The sequence below is a fragment of the Peromyscus leucopus genome, chromosome 4 (assembly GCF_004664715.2).
Source record: "Peromyscus leucopus breed LL Stock chromosome 4, UCI_PerLeu_2.1, whole genome shotgun sequence".
Classification (NCBI taxonomy): domain Eukaryota; kingdom Metazoa; phylum Chordata; class Mammalia; order Rodentia; family Cricetidae; genus Peromyscus; species Peromyscus leucopus.
In genome coordinates, this window is record NC_051066.1 from 61,510,325 (window position 1) to 61,533,452 (window position 23,128).

The following is a 23,128-nucleotide window of genomic DNA, read 5'->3' on the forward strand; positions in this document are numbered from 1 at the left end:
GGGAGTTCTGCTCCTTTCTGAAAGGAGGAGTGTATGGGGGGAAGGGTAGACGGGAGGTGGGGAGAGGGAACGGGAAGAGAGGAAGGAGGGGAAACTGGCTGGTATGTAAAATACACACACACACACACACACACACACACACACACACACACACACACACACGACCTAGGCTACACTGCTTGCTCATTGGGAACTTCAGTTTTCTACTTGTGGAGCAGGATAATGACACCTGAGCCCTGGGGCATCTCACAGGCATGCTGTACCAATAAAGCATTTAACCAGCACACAGCACTACAGATAGGCTTGTCAAGTGAACAAATAAGAAGATTGGTGAAACACTGCTGAATAGTTATGCACAAAGGAAGACATTAATTTGCATGAAAACAGGCGACAAAGGAAAACAGTCGTGTTTGTTGAGTATTCGAATGTATCCTCACACAAGGTGAGCCTCGAGATTTACAAGAAACCTTGATTAGAGAAAACCATGGCAGCATGTAATGTATCTTCTGTAAATGTGAAGTTCAATGAAGTAGAAATATCTGAAGCATCTTTTTTACTTTTAATCATTTTTTGACTCATTAAGGGCTTCTGTGAATCCTAAATTGGTGTTTTGTGGCACACAATGTACTGTGGGAAAAAAAATGCTTGTTCAAAATAAGTTTAAGAGATAGTGCCTTCAACAAAATGAAGCAGGTTTATTTTTATTGGAGGATGTATCTGAAGCTTAACATGAAAATAGTCCGTTTGCAAGAGCAGCAGGGAGAAGACTTCGTGCGAATCTGACACCCGGCATTTCCTGCATTTACTTGAGATCTTTCTTCTTTTCTTCTTCCTCCCCCTCCTCTATCTCTTCTTTCTCCCCTTCTTCCTTTCTCTGCTCTTTCCTTCCCTCTCTTCCTCCCTCCCTCCCTTCCTTTCTTTTCTCCTCCAGTACTGTCAACCAGGGGAACAGTTTTAAGTAGGAAACAGCTTTAGAAATGCTGTAAGTTTTTTTTTTAACTGTTATTTATTAAAGTTTATTCTTGTTTTCAATCTAGCCCTTGTAATGGCTTAATTGGAACTCATTATTTTATTTGTTTATTTTGTATTAATTAAATTTATTTATTCATTGAAATTGTCCTATTTACAACGATTCCTTTCCTATATGGTTATAGGAAATCAAATATACATATAATCTTTCTCCTATCCCATCAACTCCTCTCTCTTTCCTACAAGTCCCCTTTCTACCCACAAGTCTTACCATTTTGTGTGGGGACCCACAGAGTTTAACTAGGGCTATTCTCATGACCATGAGTGTGAAATTACTCATTGGAGCCTCACCAGTAGGTATACAAATGACAATGACTCCCCCTCACCAAGTTCTTACCCAAAAGCCTCATGAGCCCTTCTCCCATCCATATGGACTGAAATGAGAGTCCTCAACATAGAAGTAACAAACCCATGTTGAGACACTGTGCTCGGTGGTTGGTCACCTGATTGTCCTTGCACAGTGACAATCTCTTGCACAGCAGGCAGTGGGGGTCAATTAGCAATATGATGAATTCATGACACATGTCTTTTCAGGGTTTCTTGCATGTTGTGGAGTCTCTGGACTGTAAAGAATTTTGTAGCTCAGCTGATAGAACGTCTGGTGAGCATGTATGAAGCCCCGGATTTGGTTCCCAGCCTCTCATGAACTGGGCATGGAGGTACATGTCTGTAATCCCAGGAAGTGAAGGCAAGTGAAGTCAAGGTCGTCTTCAGTTAATTTGAGGCCACTCCATACTACTCCAGACCTTTTCTGGAAAAGAAAAACAAAACTCATTCTATTGTGAAAATTTGTAGAAATCAGTAAGGGAGCTGGAGAAAATGAAATCAGTTGAAAAATCATTTTCATTATTATGATTTCCTGAATGCATGACAAATTAGTTGTAACAATGACAGAAAAAATTTTAAACAGATGAGGATTAATTTAATATATCACGTACAAATTTGTTCAGGGAAAACTATGACACGTTAGGAGAATGATAATAGAGGAGAAAATGGAAAGCTGATTTCTCATATTGCTGGGAAAGTGTAAAAATAGGAAAGATGGCTTTTGCTAGATTATTATAACTTAATGAAGCATTTAGCAGAAACTGGGGAGCTGGAAATGAAAGCCATCTGGGGAAAACCTGGTCAAGAATGCACAGATGATGTTACTAAGACAATGGTGACGATGACAATATTGGGACATGCTTAGAGTAATGATGGGAGATTTGCTTAACTAAAAGGATAAAGTACAAATTGCACACTGAAAACCACTCAGTGGCATTATTCAATATGAATGCTTTGAAAAAATGACCACAGATGTACCACATGCTTAGCAAGTGGTTCTCACTACCATCAGACAGAGCATGAAAAATGGAAAACAAGCCAACAATGTTGAACACAATTTCAGAGTAAGAATGCTATTAAGATACCAGGTCTATGCTTCATTTTTTCCCTTATATAGCAAAGACAATAACAAAAACACAAGCTAGGAAGAGGGAGAGTAACACATTAATCCTAGCTGTGAGAGGAGGCATCTTCTTGTGTAAGGAAAGAGGCAATGCCATTAGGAATAAGATTGCATTTGTCAAAAACACAGCTTTGAAAAACAAGGTTTTATAGAAAGAAATGTGATAAAACATGAGAGAACAGAGAGAAACTCAATGGAAAATAGATTTTAGGTACAAATATTTGAAATGACACATATAAAATATATTGAGGATGCCACAAATATATTTTTTAACAAATGGATGCAATATGTACTTTGCTGTAATGCAAAGACATGTGGTACTATTTTCTATCCTTTGGCAGAGAGACTAATACCTGTGTATACGTAACCTTTTAGGGTACAGTGCACTTTGTAGATGTGCTTAAATGGAGGTGGGAAGATTGTTCTGGATGATTCACATGGCTCTGATGTAAGCCTAAGGGTCCTTACAAAGAAAAGAAAGAGGTATAAGGGACAAAGGAGAGAAAGGTGAAGTGGAGGTTGAAAGTATCACACTCCCCGATTTGAAGATGGAGGAAGGGACCATGAACTGAGAGACACAGGTAGTCTCTAAAGCCTGTAGAGAACCATGAAATAGACTCTCTTCAGATATTCCAGAAGGAATGTAACCTTGGTGACCCACCAGAGGCTCCAATTTCTAGAAGTGTGAGAAAATAAATTTACTTTTTAAAGTCACTAATTTTGTAGTAATTTGTCACAATAGCCATAGAAACTAACATAGTCCTCAAAATGACCACCTTCTGGGCGGGATATGTGAGTAGGGTTGGTTGTTACTTCTGTGATTAAGTTACTCATCAGCAGCCTTCATACTAATCAAAGGGGATGGTAGAAACTGGGAAAATGGCTTAGTCTGTCAAGTACTTGTCCCACAGCATAAAGATCTGAACTCAGATTCCCATCAGCCATGTAAAAAAGTCACGTACTGGGAAGGTGGAGACAGGTGGGTCCCGGAAACTCAATGACCAGTCAATTCTGCCTAATTGGAGAGCTTCAGGGTCAGTGAGAGACCCTATCTAAAAAAATGGAGTGTAGAGAGATCAAGGAAAGCAACCCAACATTGATCGTTGGCACACGCACACACACACACACACACACACACACACACACACACACTCACTCCCCTCTTTCTTCTCCTCACCTAGTCTTCCTGTGGCTACACCATTAGAGAAGATGACATTCCCTTTGCCAACCATTAACATTCATGAGCTCTTTGGGAAGGGGTGTGGTCTCATGGGAGTGTCCTTGTCTGCGATGGAAAGTAGAGAATCAATCTGAGCAGGTATCGAGTGCTGCTGTGTGTTCACAGCTGCAAAGAGCACACCCTATCTGGACAGCAACATTTCATGGCACTCCTTCCCATCCTCCTGTCTTCAGTTCTTTCTGCCTTCTCTTCTGTGAGCAAACATCTTGGTGACTTGAACAGAACACCAGTAGGACATTAGCTTATCCAGTGAGTGATACTGAACTAAAGATGGAGAATCACATTGATGAGACAGCACCAAGCAATAATCAGCCACTCACTTCGCCACTCATCGGCTTTGTGCTCTGAAACTCTGACATGTCCTTACTGTTCAGTGTTTTCATGTCTAAAACGAGGACAGTCTTGGTATGTGTTTCATAGGCTTGCTGGGAGAATCCGGAGAAGCCACACCTGGTACAGTTCTCTGTCCTCTAGAAAAGCTGAGTGAATGAAGCACTCCCACCATGATTATAAGTATCATTTTATGGATCTGAACTAGGAGCTTCTGTTGCTGATCTGTTGAAACCTCTTGCTTCACCTTACAAGTAAGGGCTTTGAAATGAGATTAACACCCGACTTAGGCTATTAATTAAATGACCCCCAGAAACACTTATCATAGTGTTTGGCACATAGGAAACTCTCAACAGACCTTTGTAATTATTATTTCTATCATTGTGACTATTATTTGGAGAGGAAATTGGTAGAGGAGAGCAGGGAACCACAACCCAAATGAGGCCTTTGTTCTTTTTTATTTGTGACCAATTTCCAATTTCTTTCTTTTCTTTGGCTCCAGGATCTGTGCTCTAGGTCTTCAGTGGTGTTATTGCTGTTGCGTGCGTGCGTGTGCGTGTGCGTGTGCGTGTGTGTGTGTGTGTGTGTGTGTGTGTGTGTGTGTGTTATTGAATACATGTTCATGTGTGGACGTTTGGAAGCCAGAGGTTGACAGACTCTGTCCCTCTCTATCTCTTTTTTTGAGACCTCGCCATTCACTAAACCTGGAGTTGAGTAATTTGCATAGATTGACTGGCCAGCAAGCCCTATAGATCCACCTGTCTCTGCTGTTCCAGCACTGGAATAGTGGGCTTGCCTTGTTGCTCCCTGCTTTTTATGTGTTGGAGATGTGAACTGAGGTTGTATGTTTGTGGGAAGCATACGCACCTTCCCAGGTCCAGTTCTTGATCTTTTTGACATTTTCTTCCTCTTCCTGCTTTGGCAATTCTCTAAATTATCCCTTTGGCATCAGATTTGGCATTCTATATAATTCCTGACCACTTGAGTGCAGGTGTGTATTTGTGTGCATGGATGGAGCTGTGTGATACATATATGTACAGTGTATGTGCATACGTAACAATAAGTGTGCATAGGTATGTGTGCGTTATACATTCTGGATGTGTGCACAAAAGAGAGTGCAGGGAAGGTGGATGTGGCTGCTTTGGAAGCATAAACCATACATTTCATGATTAACTGTCTCAAAGAAAGGTGCATTCATACACAGTATGACAAGTATCTCCACTCACGGAGCCCTGCCTCTGTCACCAGTAAGCAAGGCTAGATGGGGAATGAGAAGTAGATGGAGGGTAGGTTCTTTCACTGCCAAGTATTCTTGCAGACAAACCTTTCCTGGACTCACTTTCACTATCTTGCAAACCTCGGGTAGCTCTGAGACTTAGAAATGTTCCCAGTGGCACAAAACTGAATTGGTGAGTGTTTTTCTGAGAAATTAATTTTACTAACACAGAAGTAAAAGACTACTCTCAATGTGATTGCCTGTTTATCTGCCACTGTTCTAGACTATGAGTAATCTGTGGGCAGGTATAGTGGTTTTCTTTCTATTTTTCTCTCTCCCTGGTTTAGCACACAGCAACCAAAGCACTATCTCAGGCATTCATTGCAATAATGGGTGAATTCCATTTTGAGCATCAGGCTAGCAGACCTCCCTGTGCTTCCACTTCATGGAGAGCTTAGCAAGCTCCCAATAGATGTAGTGGCCAAAAGTCTAATGTCTATACTACTGTTGTCCACTGGTAGACAAGACAGACAGGTACCCTTGCTTCTTAGGAGAAAGAAATGGATTGAAGGGATGAACGAAAAGATTCATAGTAGGATAGTAGCAATTAGAAAAAACAGATGCTATCACTCTGCATCCTGTGGAAGGAGGTCATCTTTGCTCTGGAGGAGACAGGCCGGGGCTGGAGGAAAGAGACTGACTAGTCCTTAGCTGCCAACACAAGACCACTGTGGGTATGGAAAGGAGTCAATATATACCCAGTCACTGTAATGTACAAAATCAGTCTCAGAGGGTTTGAAAAAGGGTGGCTTAGCTTCTTCTATTTGTTGAGCTCCTATCAGGCACTAGACATTGAACCAGCTCAGGTGCTGGAGTACAGCCAAGTTTGATTAGCCTGCGAGCTGTGTGCATCTCTGTTTAGATTGGTCAGTATCCAGGATGCCTAGGTAATTATTTTGGCTGCCCATCCTCTATAATTGTAAACCAAACACACTGTTGTTTGCTTCATTCTTGTTTGGAAGACACAGATAGTAAACACAGAGCGAAATATGCAATGATTTGGTGGATGATACATGCTGTGGATAAAAACAAATCAAGGCATTAGAATGGAGGTTAAGTCATTAGCCTGATATTCTGTAGTTCAGAAGAGGCAGAATTAGCATTTATTAAATTGGAGAGCTGACTGATTGACCTGCTTAATCTGTGACCAAGAGACCATGCTGAGCGCTGGAGATGCAGCAGTCAGCAAAGCAGACAGTCTCTTGTTCTAGGAGGCTGGAAGCAGAGAGGACAGATCATAAACCCTGGAAAAGATACAAAGTGAGTCAAAGGGAGAATGCAGGATGGGAGAGGAGGTGAAAAGGAAGGATAACCCAAGGGAAATGAGGTCAGGTTACTTTAGACTTAACCTCCACTCCCACATTCATTGCAGCACCATTCGCAAAGCCAGGATACGAAATCCACCTAAACATCCACTGAAGAATGAATGGATAATCCAAGTGTGACACATGTATGTGATGCACATTCTGGAATATTATCACTGGCAACAACATGGATGAACCCGAAGGACATTATGATAAATGAAGAAGATACAGAGAAAGGCAGATGGCACATGATCTCAGTTCTGTGTGGAATATGGAGGTCTATTGTACTGCACAGCAACTATACTTAATAAAATTGCAAAGAAATTCTATCTTTGATGTCATCTTCATAAAAATTTGTGTCTTGTAATAGATACATTAATCAGCTTCATTTGATAATTTCACTATATGAAAAAGCATCATGTTGAACACACATAAATATAAAAAACTTTAAAAAAAATTAATGACATGGTTATCACACTGGTAAGCTCACAGCAGCTGTGGTGACCTTCATAAGACCTGCACAAGATCAAGCCAGTCAAAATTCAGGCATAGATGGGAAGGCACCCTCAGACTCTGCCCATCATTGAGGAACTATTGACAGAGGGAGAGGGGAATCATTCACTTTTCAGGGTGTGGCCACTGGTAGGTTTCCCATGAACCAGTGGATGTCCCCACACCCATGAACATAGGATAGCACTAATCAGACAGTAGATTATCAAAAAGAAAGAAGGAAAAAAGACAGAAAAAAGAAAAAAGACAAAGACATGAAGTTGGAAGGGGTGTGTGTTGGAGGGATATGAAAGGAGTTGGAGAGGGAAATTAGTGGTAGAGATCATACTTCATTGTATACGTGAATGAAATTCCAAAAGAATGAAGTAAATAAGAACGACAAAGGAGATAGGACTGTTCTCAGCTGGGGTGGTGGAGGAATAACTCTTGAAAGAAAGGCATTAGTTCTGGTATTGGTCATAAGCTTGTTGATTTTGCTTGCAACCCTTTCTGCCTGGCTCTCTCCATCTTTCTCTGTGGGTATCTGCAGAGGCTGAGTCCTTCATAGCCATCTTCCATTTATGATTCTGATGCTGTCCAGGGGTGTCTCCAGTCTATCTACTCCAAAGCCCAGACTCAGGAGCTGTTCCTATGACCACTGGCTCTGAATTATGCATATGACCCCTTCATTCAGGATGAACATATTCTCCCAGGCAACCTGAGAAGTAAGGAAAGAGGATGGTGGGAGTGAGGCCAGCTCCTGCCTAGGTGTTTTCTGGGAAATGAGAGCTTTTGGTGTCTAAGGAAGAGGGGATGAGAAGCAGGAATTGGCAAGAGCAGAAGGCTTCGTTCCTACCTCCAGTATCTATGCCCGTTGTTCTCTGTAAAATGCTGGTGTGGAGAAAGGTGTGCTGTCCCTCTTTTGGATAGGGTCTAGAAAGCTGTAATGACTTGGGCGACTTACTCCTGCTTGCTTCCTTGAGGGCACTGCCACTGAGTTCTTCCTTTTGTCACAAATACTGCTCTCACCCAGGCCTTGCTGGATCAGAGCTACAAGATCTGAGTTGGAGCTGTAGCGATCTGAGTTGGAGCTGTAGTGAGCAGAGGTGGGGCATTGGAGACAGGCTTTTGAGAGTATAGCCTGACCCCAGTTCTGTTCATGCCTTTCAAGTCCTGATCCACCTAGGTATGATGAGGAGCAGTATCCCAAGCTCCCGTTATCATGGTCCATACTACTCTACCATGATGGATTGTATCTTCCAAAATCCAAGAACTGAAACAAATTTTCTCCCCTAAGTAACTTCGGTCAGGTATTTTGCCACAGGAAGACAAAATGTAGCGAAAAGTTTTTCTAATGGGAACTCCATTGGGATATTTAAGAAAACTTAACCTAGCTGTCAAGACCATTTCCATACCAAACTTTATAGGGTATGGTGTAGCCCAACTCCTTCCCATCTGTATGTGCACAGCCTCTTCCAAATCTCCCTTGGAGACCAGGCCTTTGCTCTTGAGGACACTAATGCACAGATAACTTTGTGGAATACTTTTCATGCCAAGCATGAGATTAAGTGCTGTTCAGGGACTATGGACTATTTTATTTCATTCTTAGAGCACTCCTATGAGGGGAAGTGTTTCTATTTCATGTTTTTCAGATTATAAGTTAAAATGTTTGTTTATTTACTTTAAAATTATTTTTATGTATGTGGATCTCTGCATGTCTCCGTGGGGCTTGTGCACAGGGTATTCAAGTGGACATGCACACGGAAGCCAGAAGAGGGCATTGATCCTTTGGAGCTGGACAAGAGATTGTGAACTACCTGATATGAGTGTTAGGAATAGAATTTCCATCCTCTGTAAGAGAAGTATTCACTCTTACCTACTGAGCTCCAGCCCTTAAATCTCTCTCTCTTGCTTGGTTCAGGGGAAAGGCTTGCTAAGCCTTGCTGTGGATATCGTGCTGTATTAATAAAATGCTGATTGGCCAGTAGCCAGGCAGGAGGTATAGGTGGGACAAGCAGAGAAGAAAATTCTGAGGACAGGAAGGCTGAATGAGGAGATGCTGCCAGCCGCTGCCATGAGTACCAACATGTAAGATACTGGTAAGCCGCTGGGCGGTGGTGGCACACGCCTTTAATCCCAGCACTCGGGAGGCAGAGGCAGGCGGATCTCTGTGAGTTCGAGGCCAGCCTGGTCTACCAAGTGAGTTCCAGGAAAGGCACAAAGCTACACAAAGAAACCCTGTCTCGAAAAACCAAAAAAAAAAAAAAAAAAAAAAAAAAAAAAAAAAAAAAAAAAAAAAAAGATACTGGTAAGCCACAAGCCATGTGGCAAGGTATAGATTTATAGAAATGGGCTAATTTAAGATGTAAGAACTAGATATCTAGAAGCCTGAGCCATTAGGCCAAACAATTTAAATAATGTAAGAGTCTGTGTGTTTATTTTATGAGTGGGCTACAGGATTGCCGGGACTTGGTAGGACCTGGAGAGAAACTCTCTAGCTACAGAGCCTACTGAGGCTGAGAGTAGAGATTTAACATGGCTTCTCCTTGTAGCAGCTGGTGCAGAGGGAGGTGCCAAGAGCACTGCAGAAAGTCCTAGCTGTTCTTTATTCTGGAGTGAGCATGGGTCAATCCCCCAACTTCTCTGAGCCTTGGCATCCTTCTGTGGCAATGGAAAAAACCATTTCCTTCCTCAGCAAATTTCTAAGAACATTTTATGTTTTTGAGCACTTTGAACATATCTTACTAACTTTCCCTTTTGGATCACAAAAAGACATGTTGAGCTCCCTTAGTTGAAGGTTTCTAGGTCTGGTTATGATGCCAAAGGCTCAGAGGATTGAAGGAGCAAGAGAAGGTAGATGTAGAAGGTTCTGAGATGACTTTGCTCCAATTGACCATTCACTTAGTTGCTATTTTTTCCAGAACCTCCTTTGTACCTGGCCCTGGGTTCTGTAGTGCTGGGAGGAAAAAAGCCATTGGTTTTCCTTGGTAGGAGTTTGTGGTTTTAGGTGAGAAGACAAGACTAATGACAACTCAGAATTATTAGAGGTGAAATTCAACTTATCACTAGTGGAGAGGGAGGGAGAGATGTTGAGTTTTACAAAACGGAAATTCATGGAGAGATGAGAGTAAGCATGAAGGTCTCCTGGCAGGAGTGGGCTAAAAGGGCTGAGAGCATCAGGAGATGTGCTGGAGTCTGTGGCAACACTTCTCATCAGGCCATGTTGTGTGAACATTGTCATCTTCTTGGTACTCAGAGATACTGAGCGCTTACTGTATCTTAGACATAGAGCCAAATTCATCATCCATCCCAATCCTTTGAGGCTGACATTGCCATATCTCATTTTTCCTGATGGGAAACAAGCAAATGGAAGGAAGTATGTCTAGGTTATCATCAATGGCAGAGATGGCTTCTATTTGGTCTATTTGGTATGAGTAGAGCCTGTGGCTTAATCACAAAGCCGGTGTGTGAACTACTGTCAACTTGGGCAAGAGAAGGTATGGACAGTAGGAAGAAGACCGACACTTGCTGAAAGAAGAAGGGGAGGGGGTTTGTTCTTAAGCATTCTTTTTGTTTTGATGTCTATCTGAGAAGAACTTTGGGGCAAAGATATTTTTGCCTGGGAGACAACTAACCTGGAGGAAGAACCAAGTCATGGGAATAGGAAGGGGCTGGATTCTTTGGGTTAACTCAAGTTCTGTCCAGAAAGAGATTGGGGAGCCCAAGGCTACAGTGTTCTCAGTGTAGTATATGAGGGTGGGGAAGAGGGGCTATAGTGGTAAGCCATGCCTTTAGTTCTAGTATGGCTCTTATTGGGAAATGTGGGCATGAAGATCTTGACATGACACACCCAGGGAAGCATGTTTCAAGAAATGGACAACAATGAGACCAAGAATGACAATCAAACCACAGCCTAGTGCTCAGTAGCTCAGACGAAGGAGTCATGAACTTAGACATCAGGTGACTCCCAGCTCCCCTTCAGCTTTGTTATGGAATCCTGGATCAAACCATGCCTTCTCTCTGCCTTCAATTTCTCTATCTAATAACATGGGCGTTTGGACCAGATGAGGGTTGAGTAGGTGTCAAGTTCCAGTAAGGATGATGACTAAGCATTTGCTAAGATTGGAGATGCTATTTAGAAATTTTCTTTTCTGTAATAGGATGGTTATCTTTGGGCTGACTGCTTGGCTTGAAGTCTTCAGAAGCGGACTTAACATTAGTTAGGACCTGGAAAGAGGTTAGAGACATCCCTACTGCCCTAGAGAAGAAGGGACTGGCAGGGCTGGTGTGATGGAGCAGCCGCCGCCTGCATCCCAGAATAGCTGCAGCCTCCTGGCATCTGCCATGCTGGCTGCAAAATCCCATCCTATTGGCTGCTCCCTCTCTCTGCCATCTGCCAGGTGCTGCTTTCCAGGTTTTTGTGGCACTGGCTAAGCAGTCCTGTGTGCATTATAGCATGCTTGCTAGCTTCTTTCTCCAAGTGCCTAGGACCATAATAGCAGCTCCTTTCTGCTTTCCTCAGTTCACCTCCCTAGTGGTTGAGGACAGAATAGTAGCTTGAGACAGTGGTAAGGGGCTCAGAGTTTGTGTCAAGGATTGCAAGGTCCTCTTGAAGATTACCATCTGGCTAGACACGAGTCTGAGCATCTCGCTTGACTTTGATATCATCACTCCAAAATTAAAGGGCAGTTGAACCATTATTCTGCTGTTTGTTTGTTTGTTTGTTGTTGTGGAGACAAATTAGGTCTTGACTTTCTACTCATTCCCAGCCACACAGTTGAGATGGAACTTATTCCTATCCCAGCTCCAGCTGGGCATGTTGAGGTGCACAAATCTTTGCTTTGGTCGTAGCAACATGCTGGAGGCTGAACCAAATTCTAAATGACTTACCAGAGGCAACCCTGAGGCTGAACCACTAAGAACACATGTTCTCTTATGGTGGTGATGGTTCTGATGTACCAATCAGGTTATTTCTCTGAAAATATTCTCATGGGGAAGGGTGGGAAATGTTCTTTGTTGAGTTATGAAAGTGACAAATGCCATCGACTGTTTTGGTAGGATGGAATTGAATCAAGTAGAAAAAAGACCAGAGACAAAGACCAGAGGTGGCTAGTCCTGATGAGATTAAGTCCTGTCTCTCACTGATCCCCAGTCCTTTGCTTCCTCTAGCTCCACCTTCAAGCAGAATGAAGAACAAAGCATCACAAGGTGTGGGACACACTTCGAAGTTTTACTTTAGTGGGTAGAGAAAACTTTTCTCTTAGTATTAGTGTGATCTTAGGTTTGAATAAAGCAAGAAAGTGATCTGGGCAAATACACAGAAGAGGGTGAGTCTAGAGCAAGGGAGTAGAAAGTGCAAAAGTCTTCAGGTATGAGGTATCTGGTATCTTTAAAGAATGGTAAATATATTTTGTGTGGATGGGAAGTCAGATGGTAACTTAAAATGTCTCTTTTGGGTATCCAAACTGTGGGGTTACTTTTTTCCTGTCTGCACCAGAGTAGAGGTGGTATCTGAGCTACAGTTTCATAGTGTTTGTCAGCTGTAACTTGAGGGTTCAGAAATGTCAGAGACCAGCATTGAGGCTCATCCTATAACTGAATCTCTCTCTGTTCATTCTCAAGAGATACGACTTCCCTTGAATAAGCTTCCTCTGATAACTCCCTAGAATCTGTCAAAACTACTTCTAAAGGGCTCTAGAGGACAAAACAATTCTTTGTCGACAGAAAAGCTTCAATGGAATGGATTTCTTTCATTACAATTGCTGAGGTGTGACATTCCATGAACACATGCCAATTTGTTCTCTCTGTGTTTGTTCCTTTCTTCATTCATTTAACAAGAATTTATTGAGTGTCTGATATCTGCCAAGGTATACAGAAAGGCACTGAATCTACACAGATGAATCAGTCACAGTTTCTGTTTTCAAGGCTCTCAGCCTCGGGTGGGTGTGGAGGAGGCAGCCGTGTAAATAGACAATTAGAGAGAAACACAGCAGGTACTGAACCGCATGAAGTAGGAGCTTAGTGCTATCGTAGGGTCCCCAGGGAGGGGTGGTTTTATGAAGAACCGGGTGGTCTATACAGAGGACATGACTTCAAGCTGGACACCGAGGACCCAGGGAAGTCTGACAGCAGGGATTACTCATGGGAGATGACATATGTTATGACATATGCCATCACCAGAAAGGATGGCTTAGGACGTTGTGAATAGTCCCAGACTGCCTGTCCACACTGTGGCTTGTGGACTGCATGGGCCCCAGGGTAACAATGAATATCCAACACAAAACTGTAAAGTTATTTAAAACATTATGAAATGTATGTATGTGTGTTTATGTCTCGGCGTGTGTGTGTGTGTGTGTGTGTGTGTGTGTGTGTGTGTGTGTAGATTAGAGAACCTCAGTTGTCATTCACCATACACTGTCCACCTTTTGTTTTGAGACAAGCTCTCTCAATGGTCTGGAACTCGCCAAACAGGCTTGGCTGGCTGGTCATCAGACTCCAGAGATCTGCTTGCCTCCACTTCCCCAGTGCTGGGATTACACACATGTGCTACAGTCCAACCTGACCATTTCATATTCTGAGGCTCAAACACCTCCCTTTTCTTGCAAGCTAAGCACTGTACCCAACTGAGCTTTCACTCCAGCTCCATTAAGATTTTTTTTTTTTAAATCTTAACTCAGTTTGTGCAGTTCTGGAGTGTGAACTTTGTAGATGACAAAGCCATATCATAATGTTGTCAGATTACATGTGACTATCAGGGCTCTCTAGCTTCTGATTTAGTTGATAAAACAGAAAGCATTTGGAGTTTTGAATTTGTTCTGTTGATTTCAAGAATCACTGACATAAGTCAGGGACTAATGAAATAGATTAAATTGTTACAATACATAATATAATATGTATAAATATGATAAATTTAGATAACATGATAATAATGGGGGTGACCTGAAGAATGAGTGGTTAATTGTTTGAACACTCAGCTCTAAGTGGCACAGGAGAACACGAGACAAGGTGATAGGTTTTGCGTGTCCTTACACTAAGGAGGGCAAGGGCTACTCCACCCAGGCAACTGTCGTCCCAGTGGGAACTTGGGTGTAGGGACTGTCACCACAACTTCTGAGTTTTCAAGAGCAGCTGGAAATCCAGGTCCTTATGTAAAAATCTCACCATTTTTAAATGCTGGCAAGTAATTTAAATTCTACAAAATGCTATCTGGGCCAAGTGTAACACATCTACGAGGCTGATTTGCCTGTAGGCCACTGGTTTGTAACTTCTGAGTTGAGGAAAGAATTTTTTTTTATCTTCAAAAGATAGAACAAAGTGGTTTTAGGTCTCATGGAATGGCCCTGTTACTCTTCTTTGAGCAAAATCCTAATCATTACTTAAGTGTCTGTGTAATTCTCTGTGATACTTTTTCCATTATCCTGCCCCTCTCCATTCTCTACCTTCCCAAAGTATTCATCATTTTTTTTTTTGTGTGTGTGTGTGTTGCATCATTTACATATCTTAAATCTGGGAATGAAGAGAAAGAAAAGCTGTAGAACAGGAGAAAAGCCAGGGCCAGAAAAACCATGGGGCTGTTGGTAGACGGTTGGAATGTGGACTTAACAGGAGAAGTGGGTGAGATTCAGTCCAGGTTCCCATGGTCTGGGACTGTTGTATGACAGGAATGGCCTGGCGATGGGGAGCAGCAGACTGGAGCTGAAGGGAAGGTGACACCCAAGAAAAGGAAAGGTGGAAGGCTCAACATCAAATTTCCCCAGGACTTGACTCCCACTTGAGATGTGGACTGTCTTGAGTCTGTAACTATATCTATTTCAAGCTATACTGTGCTGAATACTGACCTGGGGGGCGGGTCTCTGTGAAGAAATTTAGGATTAAGAGGTGGATAGCCACTGCTTTTTGTGGTGATATATTGTGTCCCCCAATATATTGTGCACCCTAATAAAGCTTATCTGAGGATCAGAGGAAAAAGTCAACCACTATAGTAAACATAAAAGTCAGGCAATGGTAGCACACACCTTTAATTCTATCACTTGGGAGGCAGAGACCACAATGGGAATAGAGCCAGGCATGATGGTACACACCTTTAATCCCAGCACTAACCATAGAGGTCTGGATATCTGTACAGACAGGAAGTGATGTAGCTGTGCGGAGAGAGGGAGTGAAATGCAGATTAGAAAGGCATATAGGCTTGGTAAGACAGGAAGTAGCTCTCTTTAGCTGAGGATTTCCAAGTGGTGAGAATGTGGCTGGCTTCTTTCTGCTTTTCTGATCTCTCAGTTTTTACCCCAATATCTGGCTCCATTTTTTAAAATTTTTTTATTTTTTATTTTTATTAATAAGACTGTTTAGCAATTCGTCTTATAGCTTTTGCTGTCTGGTTTCCTTTAATCCATTTCTTGGTTTCCCTAGAAATCCATCCTTTCTCAACCTTTGGTCCATGTACTTTACTGTGTTAAGGACTGAACACAGAGACTTGCACGTGCTCTGCAAATGCTTTACCACAGAGCTACGTCTCCAGCCCCAACATCTATGAGTGCTTTTTACTGAAGAACTGAGCATGGGATGGAGACATGCCTCACTGAGAGAGGAGAGAGGAGAGAGAGAGAGGAGAGAGGGAGAGAGAGAGAGAGAGAGAGAGAGAGAGAGAGAGAGAGAGAGAGAGAGGGAGAGAGAGAGAGAGAGAGAGAGAGACTTTTCTCAAGGGTTTGAACCTGGGAGGGTCTAAATCTTGAGCAAATGGCAGCTACCACAATGGCCTCTCAAGGGAGTCAAAAGTGTCAGAGCTGGAGAGGTCAGGGTTCAGGTGATAGCATTTGAATTGAGAATCAATTCGTGCCTACAGATAGTCAGCCCTAGTTATATATATGTGTGTGTGTGTGTGTATATATATATACACACACATATATATATATTGTGTTATGTATTTTTTGTGTTTTTTCTTTCTTAAACTAGCTTATGTTTTTTTTCATCAGTTGTGACCAAAGGAGTCTCTCTGCATCAAGGAAGGCATGAGAAATGTTTCCTTCAATGAACAGTCTTAACTGGCAAAGCATCTCTACATGAATCCCCCTGATTTTCCAACTCTTCTGTGAAGGTGATAAAGCAGGTGTTTTTCTTCCCTCACACAGGGAAGGCACTGAGGGCTTAATGAAGTTGGTATCCATAGGAAGATGGATTCAAATGTCAGGATAAAAATCCTTTCATTTTGAGCCTGGTTCCAGAGTTTCTCTGCACCAATAACGTACTAAATTAAACTTCAATAATGTTGAACTAAATTACTCTAAAGTACCCCTGGAAATAGACTCTTGGAGTCATAATTCATGCTGGGTAATTACAAAATAACTTTCTTCTCATTATTTCCCTACTTACATACCTCTGAGGGAAGACACGGTGACAAATGTCAGAGTTGGGACAATTTAGATAATTATTTGGATGTCTGGCTAATGGACATTTCTCATAGTGACTACAACCTGCCTGCTTTTAGGTTTTGCTTTACAATTAACAAAAACGGAGACTGTCCATTTCATGTCTCCCACAAGTCAAATTTGTTAGTAAAGATGATGACGGGGATGGCTTAGTGGATAAAAGCACTTGATGACAAGCTTGGCAAACTGGGTTTGATCATAGAAATCTATTTAAAAAACCTAAGATGTAGAGGCATGAGTCTATGTCCCCAGTAAGGTGAGAGGAACAGATAGGAGACTAGCCTGAAAGCTCTGAGGAAAGCTAGCCTTAAGTATGTAGTGTAGCAGCAGAAACGACAAGAGAGACTTTGTCTCAACATGGTGGAAAGTGAGAACAATTCCAAAAAGTTGTTCTCTGATCTTCACATATGCACACACACACACACACACACACACACACACACACACACACACACACACACACACACGAGTAAATAAAAAGAAAATTATTGAAGGCCTTCCTTATGCTATTCCATATTTTCGGAATGATTTCTTCATTGCACCTATCTCCTGCCCACTCTTTGGGTCTTGGGTTCTATACTATCTATGTATAAGTCTCACTTCACAAGGAATAGTTTTTAGCTCTCTACTATCCTCAATTTTGTGCATCTTAGCCTGTGTTCTATTTTTCACATTTCTCACAACTAGAAATTTCCTTAAAATGCTCTTTCTTTATCATTAAATGCTTATAAGTATGCACGCCTCGTCTTTGTATCTCTGACACCTAATTCAATGTCTGGTGTGTTCTCAATAAATATTTTGTTCTCTATAAATATATGTCGGTTGAATAGATGACTTATCCAAGAGTATCTTAGAAAAGGTAGCCTGTGAACCATGGGAAACTTAGAGAAGAATCAGAGTTGGAAAGTTTAGCTTGATGGCTTTCTTAACTAAGGATGGATTGGGTAGAGGGAGATTAATTCTGAGAAACAATGATCATTTTCAGGAACACAACACTGGACAAGAGAATCAGAATGCCAAGTACCAAACCCATGGCTTAGAGGAAAAAAAAAAGGGGAGACAAGGCAGAAGACAGGGATGGCTGGAAAAGAGGAGAGCTGTGTAGAAACTACATTCTAAAAGCCAGTATAGAGTGGGGTTCATGGAGAAGAGGGAGGGGTCAACACTGGTTTTCTGTACCTCTGTGAGGTGCACCTGATTCACGCCTAGCTTGCTTTTCCGATTATTTATACCCTGATTGCAGCAGTTGGCAGGTTTCCAAGTGGCAGTGTGATTTTTGTTTTCTGTCTGTAATTCTCACCTCTCCAGCTTAGCAGGCACGAGTCCTCTGACCTTGCTGGTGAAGGTGGCACCTCCCATTTTAGCAGTGCTTGCAAATGTCAGCTGAGATGCTTCATGTTCTCTCCACTGAGTCTTTAGAATCGTCGCTGGGTTGGGGGCTGTGAAGACGGCTCAGAGGGTAAAGAGCTCACATGCAAACATGAGGAACTGAGTTTGGATCTAGTAACCAATGTGAAAGCTGGACACAGCAGCTTGTGCCTGTAACGGTTGCTAGTTTGGAGTGCTTATCCTGGGACCAGCATGTTCTAGCTTTTAACACGTGGTCATCTAACTGAATCTTCCCTTGAGTCCCATCAGGACTTTAATATTGGCTCCATCTTACAGGTGGGACAATGGAGGCTCGGAGAGGTATGATGGCTTCCTGAAGTCATCATGGAATAGACATCATTGAGGAGATGGGTTGGCAGCTGAGGAAGAGCTTTCTCCATGACCCCATTGGGTTGGTGGAAGTTCTGAGCCACCCAGGGTACCTGATGGGGACTTTGTCTGTCACTGTAATAGGCTAATGAATCTCTGGTCCTGTACTTAAATATTGGAGAGAGACAGACCGAAAAAAAAAATACAAGTTTATAGTTAACGAAGCTCAGGGCTGCAGGTGGGGGCGAGGAACTTCCACCCAATGGTTTAGTTTCTTGAAGGAAAAAGAGAGGGTTTCTCTATTGAATATTCAAACGAAATTCAAGCCAGGAGGAGAAAACAGGTTTAAACAGGATTTAGCAGTTCTTTGTCATTTTTCAGTGAGAACGATGTTTTTGTCTTTTATCGAAAATTAAGCGGGGGCAGGGGGATTTCTTCTGTGACTAGGCTGAGGGATTTCCGGTATCCACCCCAGGGCTGCCTGCTCTCCCTAGTCACATCCCAGTCCCTGCCAGGGCAGATGAAGGGCAATCAATGAAGCAGCAGGCGAACAGCATGAATAGGGAGCAGATGAAAGCTTCCCTCCCAGGCTCTTTTCTGAGAGAAAATGCAGCTAGACCACATAAAACAACATCCGAGGAAGCTGAGGGCTTGCCGTGGATGAGGCTGGGCCCATCACCTCCCACTCCTTGAGCTCCATTCGGCTTGTCTGACGTCATAGTGAGGCTGGGCTCTGATGGGGAGGTGCGATAGAGTCTGGTTCACTGGGTTCTGCTGTCCCATCCCGCTTCCCTGTTAGCAAGAGGAAGCACTGGTTAGTAGCTGGAACCCAGTCTGCACCCAGGAGTCTGGTTTTCATCACACTTGCTGTCCTTCATCCCTTGGCTGTGCTTACGTCCTTGTGGGGAGGCTTGGCAGTGACGCTAGGCATTGCTGTCTCAGCTGCTCAAGCTGTCCAGTTCTTTAAGCTGCTAGAAGCGCCCTGTGCCACAGAAAAGCAGGCCCCCCGCGCGTGTGGCCTCCTCCTGGATCCCCTTTGCCTTCAGCTGCGCAAGCTGCTCCTCAGTTTCCCGTTCTGATGCCGTTGACCTTGCTCTACTGCCGATGTTTAGAGGCCTTCAAGAGGGGACCTGGTAGCTTCTTGGCTATGGTTTCCTCAGCCTGGTTTCCCAGACCTTGGCAATGGCTCCTGTTAACCAACAACATCTCTCTGTATAGGAGTGGAGGTCTCTTGATAGGAAACTATTAAACCCGCAAACACATTCTATTCTGCAGCACCCTGTACTTTTGCTTTTACAGGACTTGCTGGTCTTGTAAACGTTGGCTTGGTACTTATTATTCTTAATATTCTGTGTTTTTGTTTTTGGCAGTACTGGAATTGAACCTATGGCCTCATGTATGCTAGGCAAGTGTTCTTCCGCTGAGCCATAGCCTCAACTCTTATTTTTCTCAATCCTCTGAGACTACCATAGGAATAGCAATGAGAACTGGGATCTACTGCTCTCACAATGTGTACTAGGCTCTATGCACCCTACTGAATCAAAAGACATTATGATGAATTAGGTGTTGTCATTACTTTGGCTTCATAGGTGAGGCGCTGGAAGGGCAGAGTAAGAGGCAGTAAGTGCTGAGGACAAGTAGAAGGCTGGGGTTGGATATCTGTGACTGACTGGACTGGATGCATAGATGGATGACCCCTGCGTCCCCATTTTCCTTTTTGAGATAGGGTGTCACTATTTTGCACAGCATGTTTTGAAACCTGTTCTCCTCCTGTTTCTGTCTCCTTAGTGCTGGAAGTTTGTCAGCAGGTGGAATGTGTCCTTTGTATTTGGGGGATCTAGTGGGTAGACTGGAGATGGATGTGCTGGGAAGGTGCGGTGGCCAAAGAAGGGACTGCTGGGAATGGATTCAGACAAGCAACAAGGAAGAATCTTTATCAGTAGGAACTCTTTAAATTAGCTGCTTGGGTGTTTGTCTGTGGCTAGAGAAAAGCTTGGTCTGAGTGCTGGAGAGGGGACTTAAGCCTCAAGTGGAGCTCAGGCAAGGTGGCCTTTAAGCTGTCTTCCAACTGAAACAGTCTCGGTTGCTTTATAAACCTTAAAGAAACTATAAAGCCTTCTGCAAATATGCAGCAGCCCAGCCCCGGTGCTCCGCTGTTATTAAAAGCAGTTGAGTGGATGTTCATGCTGGAGCCATAAATGCCAACGTCAGTAAAGCCTTAAGCCCTCTGGGGATTAGTATCAGTGTTCAGTCATCTAGGATTCGTATTAACAACCATTGGTATTTATGGAGTGCTTACTATATATCAACCAGGCTTGTAAATTCTATGCATGCATAAACTCAATTTTCATAACAAGCCTTCACGATCATAGTATATTAGTCGGGCAAAGCTGCAATGACAAAGTGACCCAAGTCCTCGGTCGCTTAACACAGTCTTTCTTTCTTTCTTTCTTTCTTCCTCTTTCTTTCTTTCTTTCTTTCCTTCTTTCTTTCTTTCCTTTCTTTCTTTCTTTCTTTCTTTCTTTCTTTCTAAGTGCAAAAGGGTTGTGTTATTATTTTTTTTTAACCCTTCCTGCCTGAAACATGAGGCCTGTAGGGATGCTATGGTAATGGAAAAGACAGTGGGGTGAGGTCCTGGGTGGAGCAAGGGCTCATATGCCTACTGTGGTAGCCCAGTGGGAATAGAAAGCCTGCCACGAAGTAAGGACAGGTCAAATGGTAACGGTAACAGTAATGATGCTCCTGAGAGCCTTAGAGAGGGCAGGCAGGAGTCCAGAAGTGGGAAGGGCAAGAAGGGTGTTTTCCACCAATACACCAGCTAAGCCCTTTGTGCCGGGAGTCCTCTCTGCTCCTTTCAAGTTCAGTCTAGAGTAAGATGAGAGGCTGTTCTCACCAACATGTGTTCCCACTCTTCAGAGATGGCAATGTGCTAGGCATTCTGGTTCTCTCCCCCCTTATTTATCTGTATATTCTTTTTATGCATCTGTCTGTCTGTCTGCGTTGGGGCTAGAGGCAGTCTCAAATCTTTGATGCCTGGCCACCTTGCCTGGCCTTTGTCAGAACGCAGGGTTGTGTGATTTAGTGGTGCGTCTGCTGTCCCAGACAGCCTCCTCTGTCCATGTGCTTTGTGTGTCTGGCCTCCAGACAGCCAGGCTTTACTTTTAATTTCTCATTCTCGCAAGTTATGTCTTCCTTCCCTTCTCTCCCTTATGCCTGGGTCTGTATGAACCAAGCATATGAGAGATGGGGAAGGCATGCATATTTATTCAGGAACATTTTTGCAGAAGGACCGCAGGCTTTGCTTGTGGTCAGACTGACTCTGCTGTTTCCTGATAAGTGATATTAGCCAAATTACTCATGTCTCAGTTTTCTTATCTGTAAAGTGGGGATAATTAAATCACCGAATTCAGAGGATCAAGAAGATTAAGTGAAACAATCCTCATAGACTGAAAAGAGCAGTAGCCAGCATTTTACGTATGATAACAAAAACATTTATTATCATTATTCTAACCCAAATCTGCCACTGAAATTTCTGATTTCCCACTCCACTGTGCATTGTCAAGTACTGCCTTGATGTAAAGCCTGGAAAGATTAGCTGATTTTCCTCTGCATTCTGATATATTTGCAGGGAATTCTGGAGAAGCGTACTTCTAGGAGGCATTACTAGAAACATAGCGGGTGGTCAGATGGTAATGACTGAAAACAAGGCCCCTTCTGTCTACAAGAACAACTGAGTGGCATTCGGGTGTATAATAAGATGAAATACACATCTGGAGACATCATATGTGATCCAAGTGGAAGGAGAGCATCGTGGATTCTTGCCAGAGGGTGTGAGATTAGTGAGGACAGCAAAAGCAGACCCTTGTAAGAGGTTTTGTTTCCTACCTGTCAACCTGGAAGTTCAGCATCATCTTTTTCTCCCAAGGCTGTCCTTCAGAGAACAGAAAGGAGGTCACCTCCTGATGATATCTTCTTGTGGTTTATGCTCCCAAGGGTGTCTCCCATTACTCAGTGACTCACAGGCATTACTGAAAATCTCATAATGGTCTCTGTGGGGAAGGACAGTGTCTTAGTGCTGGAGCTTTCCCCTGAGAACCATTCATCTCTTTGTCTACTTCCTGAGAAGGTGAGGTAGATCTAGTAGTGGTAGTTCTCATATCTCAGTTGCCTAGAAACAATTGTTTCCCAGAATCACCCTCTAAATCTTCACAGTATATTAATCTTGCACTGTCATAAGTCTGGCTTGACGGAGGAACGATTTCTAGTATTTCTCTTTGATCTCTGAGGAATACAGGGAGGACTGTTGTTTCCTTTTCTTAGAGTGGGCACATGTTTTAGCCCAGCTGAACAGATACTTCCTCTCCAGGGCTTTGAACCCTGTGACTGGAGTTGTGGGCATGGTTCGGTAAGGAGAAGACTGAGCTGTAGTTAGGGACAAGTGCAGGCATGGTTTTCTCCACTGAGGCTACTTCCTACTTTTATTTGCATTCCAGATAAAAGTATGAGAGGTACTGAGGTGAAGGATGGAGGAGAGATGGTCACAGAGTGCAGGTCTCTCTAGAACAAAGTGTTGTACATTCTGGTTTGTGAGTATAAGCTGGTGTTAAACATGCCTACTGTCTAGACTCTTGTTTGAACTGGTCCATACACTCCAACATTCTAGCAACCAGATTCAACCCCTTAGAATGCTTCTTGCTCCCCAAAGTGGCTTCCAGATCCTTTGTAGGAATGTGGACTCTAATTCAGAATAAAAAAAAAAAAATCAAGTCTCCACAGTAGAGCCTGTGAGGGAGGGACTAAGAGCTGGGATTTACCTGTCTTCAGGCTATCTGGGCCCAGGTCATCTGAGCTCAAGTCCAGACATCTGTTTACAGGAGAAGGAAGGAT

At 43.0% G+C, this 23,128-nt stretch overlaps 1 long non-coding RNA gene across 1 annotated transcript; it reads right to left on the reverse strand.

Moving 5' to 3' along the window:
- Window positions 1–681: 681 nt before the first annotated feature.
- LOC119087772 lies at window positions 682–22,366 on the reverse strand. The gene is made up of 2 exons (XR_005091251.1): window positions 22,127–22,366; window positions 682–1,780 (listed from the first exon to the last, which is right to left on the reverse strand). It is a non-coding gene; the product is annotated as an uncharacterized LOC119087772 (long non-coding RNA).
- Between the last annotated feature and the right edge of the window lie 762 nt (window positions 22,367–23,128).